Source organism: Hipposideros armiger, unplaced genomic scaffold (genome assembly GCF_001890085.2).
Source record: "Hipposideros armiger isolate ML-2016 unplaced genomic scaffold, ASM189008v1 scaffold_209, whole genome shotgun sequence".
Lineage (NCBI taxonomy): Eukaryota > Metazoa > Chordata > Mammalia > Chiroptera > Hipposideridae > Hipposideros > Hipposideros armiger.
The window spans coordinates 725,225-730,351 of NW_017731559.1; the positions used below are offsets into that span (position 1 = coordinate 725,225).

Genomic DNA, 5,127 nt, shown 5'->3' on the forward strand with positions numbered 1-5,127 from the left:
ATTGGGGAAGGGGAACATTGTGTTTTTCCAGGACCCATCAGCTCCAAGTCAAGTTGTTGTCCTTCAATCTTAGTTGTGGAGGGCACAAGCTCAGGTCCAAGTCCAGTCACCGTTTTCAATCTTAGTTGCGGGTGGGCGTAGTCCACCATCCCATGCGGGAGCTGAACCGGCAACCTTGTTGCACATTGAGCCATCCGGCCTCCCATGGGCAGCTCGCTGCTGTTCAGCTCAAGATTCTGTGTTCAATCTTAGACGATCATGGCCCACCATCACATGCAGGAGTCAAACCGGCAACCTTGTTAAGAGCACGTGCTCTCACCACCATCTTAGTGGCAGCTCAGCTCAGGCGCAGCTCACTGGCCCATGTGGGAATCAAACCATCGACACTGTTACTCAGAGCTTGCGCTCAACCAACTGAGCCACTCGGCCAGCTGAGCCACCTAGTTTCTTAACACAAAAGGCAACAGCTGTTCAGTTTCTTGTATTCTTTCCGTAAGTACACAGTCATTCGTATTTATGATGTAGACTTTTCTCAACTATGTTTTTTCCCCCATCTTCACAATCTATCTTAAAGATTGTTCTGTATCAGTAAATATAGAACTGTCTCATTCTTTTTAACAGCTACAAAGTAGTTCATTTTTTGCATGCACAACAATTTAACCAGTACCCTTCTAATATACTAAATATATAAAAATGAATTTACCATTTTTAAGTGTACAGAAAAGTGGCATTAAGTATATTCACACTGTTGTACAACCATCACTACCATCTATCTCCAGAACTTTACAACTTCCTAAACTAAAATTCTGTACCCATTAAACACCAACTTCCCATTCCCCACTCTGCTCAGCCCCTGGCAACCACTATTCTACTTTTTGTCTATGAATTTGACTGTTATACGTACCTTATATAAGTGGAATCATATAACAGTTGTCCTTTTGTGACTGGCTTATTTCACTTAGCATAATGTCTTCAAGTCATCCATGTTGTAGCATGTGTAAGAATTTCATTCCTTTTTAAGGCTAAATAATATTTCATTGGACATATATACCACATTTTGTTCATGTATTTGTCAATTGAAATGTAGGTTTTTTTTAAAAAAAACAATCTCTCTAAAATTTCTTCCTGTAGTAAATCAGTATTAGATGAAGACTTTTTAAAGTTCTTAGGAGATTGTTTTCCTTGTCTTACACTGCCAAAATTTATTCCATAAGCACTTCCCCTGCCCCATTCCACCCCCCCATTTTCTCAACTTTGGATTGGGAGAAAAATATCTAGATCCAGGGTTTGAAAGTGGATAGGGTGCAGAGTTTTGCTATTAGTTCTCTCACTATCTAACTTAGGTACTAATGGACTGTCCTCTAATACTCTGTGATTTGATATGCACAAGCCTTATTCCAGGCATTTATCTGTGTAATTTGTTTGAAATGAAATAGAATCACTTCTTGATTCTCTATTAAGAGGATGTTTAACATAGAGAATTTAACTGTATGTACTCTTCTTTACTGATATTGAGTGTTGCATGACAACCCCTCCCCTAGCTTTCACTACTTTTAGTTTCTCTATTTGTACCTCACGTGAAATTTTTCACCTTTGAGAGGACTACATTTCCTAAGGTCTTCATTCTCTTTATCCTAACCCTATTGTGTACTGGGGATTGTAGAAACTGAATTGGTTAAGAGGGGCTGTTAATGACAGGAAGGTGCACTCTGACCATTCAGAAGAAATCTGCTTCCACACAGTGATAGCTACAGCTGCCTAGTTTTCTCACTAGTGATGCCCTGTATCCTCAAACTGTGGGCAGTCAAGAGGGGAATGTAGGAGGGGTGTGATACAGAGTTCTTCTTATTTTCCAGCTGTGCTTTCCTGATTCAAAAGATGCTGTATGCCTCAGATATCAATTGTTTCTTAATTTGGCAATATTGAAAATTTAACAATAGAAGTACTTCCAGAAATCTCCTCTATGATTGACTTTTATCCTTTATTTCAAGGGTTGTTGTGCGTTTTCATCTTTTTGTATGTGCATTTTTGTTGTGCATTTTCATCTCTTCATGAATATGTGATGGAAGGTTGAGAGAAGAACTATTAAGTGCTATTTTTACTCAGCCATCATCCTAACCCTAAAGTGTGTTCAAGAATGTTTAACTTACTTTATATTACCTGGGTGTTATAAGACACCGAAGGAAGAGTTTCTTCCTCCACTTGCCTGATAACTTAAATGCAAGTATTATGACAATTTCTTCATGTTAAGTACTTGACATTCTCAGGAGCCTCATAAAAAAAACAAATATTCTCCAATGGGGTAAAACAGGTCACTATCATCTTGGTTTGAAAACTAAGTCTTCAAGCAAAGCTGGTTTGCTCTGGCAGTGAAGGAGTGAAGCACAAAGCCGATAACAGCTAATGTTGCTTTTCCAATATTCTGACAAGCACTTTAAATTAGGGGAGCAGAAACAAACACTTTTGCTGCTCTGAACCTTCCTTAGGGCCCCAGGCAGTCCCTGAAAAGTCCTCAGTCTTTCCTATGTAGAGTATCTCAGCTATTTTACAAGCATCAGTGGAGAAGAGTTGGAAAGCACCATCACATATGGCTACTGCTGATGAAGCCCAGGCTCTTCACTGTAAACTGGTGGCTTTCTATGATTTTTCTTTTACCAATGTAAATCTTAATTTTTATGCGATTTTATGACACAATCCAATGTGAAAAACAAATAGAAGTGGGCTGCTCTAGTTGAAGAAGGGAGTAGCACCAGAGAGTCCAGGCACTCTCTACTACTTTTGACCCTGAAAGGACTTCATGGAATGCCTAGAGTTCAGAGTAGCATAATTTCTAAATTACTACCCTAGACATCAATAAAGGATGTTTGTGCAAGGCTGAAGAAGAGTATAAGAAAGGGCACTGAGACAGCTCAGCATAATTAGAATGCTTGAGTTCTGACTTCAGTCAGTTATTTTAGGAATACATTTGATTGTTGTTGTCCATACTTAGCACTCTTACCCATTCCTACCCCAGGCAACTACTGAGGGAGTTCCATTAGACTGTGTGATCTCTAAGACCTCAGTCTTCCATCATATTAATTTCTCATATCTTTACAAACATCCTTAGAAATTCTTTTTTAGGCATCAAATATCAGGATATGGCTTTCAAATCTGACCAAAATTGAGTATATCCATTATGGCCTATCCTCCTGATTACAACTAAAAACTCTGGGGAAAATACACAAAAGCAATTACCTAAGGACTGTTAAAGGGAAATAAAATCAGGCCCATTGTGATGTGGAATCAAAACTTGAAGAGGCAACACATTTGAGAATGAGTTTTCCATTTCCCTCCCTTTTCTCCTATGGCTTTGCCCCAAGGGCAGGCCCCAAGTGCAGAACTGCTTGGCAGCAGTTATACAGGCAGTTAAAACTCCAAAAGAAACCTCATCTTTTTGCACAGACAAACAGAAATGGGGACTCTGTGGGGCAGAGTGTAGGTGGAATCCGGGAGAGAAGTGAGCTGGAGAAGAGGATGTCTCAGTACTGTGAAAGAAACTATGCAATTCCCCAATTTATCCTTGAGCTGCATGTGCGTGAGATAGACCCAAAGCAACATGACCAAAGTTTTGAGAATTGAACTAAGATTTAAACCACCAACTATGTCTCAGATTAACCTTTTAGATATGTATGTGTTGAATAGACCCAAAGCAGCATCAACAAGGTTTGATAACTGAACTGAGATTGGACCACTGCTCACAGAAACTGATTTTTTTGTTGTTGTTAAAACAATCTGTTTATTATTTATTTATCCCTCCATTGAACCACCCTCCACACCAGGAGGTTATTTGGAGTGGGTCACAACCTGGAGCCTGGAGCCTGGAGCCTGATATCTAAGGTGCCTTCCTGACTCATTTTAGGCTAAGTGGGGACATAGTCTAGGTAGAACTGGTGTCTCCTTTTGGATATTGCATAAGGGGGACTTAGGCACACCCATAGGATAGCTACACCAAGGAAGGCTGACTGGCAGTCTGGAATACAAATTCTATGGATAAAGGCATTTTTACTTCAATAGGGAGTGCTATAGTGGTGGAGAGGAGTTAATTCAATGGAGGAGTTATTTGCAGGTTGCAGAGAGAAATGAAGGAAATTCACTATACCGAGCCATCTGCAGGGTCAGCAGGGTCTGCTATATGTCTTTATTTCGACAAGGGGACAGTGACATATGCATCATAGCTAAAGAGGAAGGTAGCGATTAGGCCCAGTACCCCTGCGATGATTGTGGAGAGGTTTACTCTCTCAACAAGGACAACAATGGAGGTGATTAGGTAAAGGATCGCTGCTATGAAGGATCGGAAGAAATCACACCAGGGCCAGTTGATGAAAGTTATCCTGGTATGCAAGTTACTTCCGTAGAGGACAAAGAAGAAAACAGCAAGGATCACCTCAACCACTGAAAGGGAGGAATATCTTGGTTCTGAAGTACTGAAGCATACCAGAATCACCAAGCAGAATATAATTTCAGCAAATAGGAGAACTCCCTTTTGGGTGCTGGAGAAGTTGGTGCAGGTAGCCCCACAGCTAGGTGCCGAGTCACGCTGGGAATCCGCCATTGCTTCCACCCTAGTCCCTGGGGGCACACAGAATCTTCTCACTTCCTGGTGCTTTGGAGGACGCTGCACATCCACACAACTTGCCCACCGTCTCGGAAGTGATTTTAAAAACTTGCAGTCTGATGCTAACTGGGCTGATCACCTGCTAAAACAGTAATAATGATAGCAATGATGATAACAATAATAATGACATATCTTAGAAATGTTAACAAGATTTGTATCTATACAATTTAATATTCAAAAATTCCAGAATGTAATACAATATATTTGATAAGCAAATGACAAGGATGATGTGATCAATTATCAAGGGAAAAGACAAACAACACATGCCAATCCCAAGATGTCACAGATGTAGAAATTATAAGACAGACTATTGTTAGCTTTATTATTTTTTTTTAATTACAGTTGACATTCAATATTATATTAGTTTCAGGAGTAGAGTATACTGATTAGACATTTATATAACTTACAGAATGATTTCCCCCCCACCCCCCAAAAGCCTAGTATCCACCTGGCACCATACATAGTTATTACAA

General features: G+C 40.0%; 1 pseudogene; it reads right to left on the reverse strand.

Moving 5' to 3' along the window:
* Positions 1-3,921: 3,921 nt before the first annotated feature.
* LOC109388831 (proteolipid protein 2 pseudogene) lies at positions 3,922-4,730 on the reverse strand (annotated as a pseudogene).
* Between the last annotated feature and the right edge of the window lie 397 nt (positions 4,731-5,127).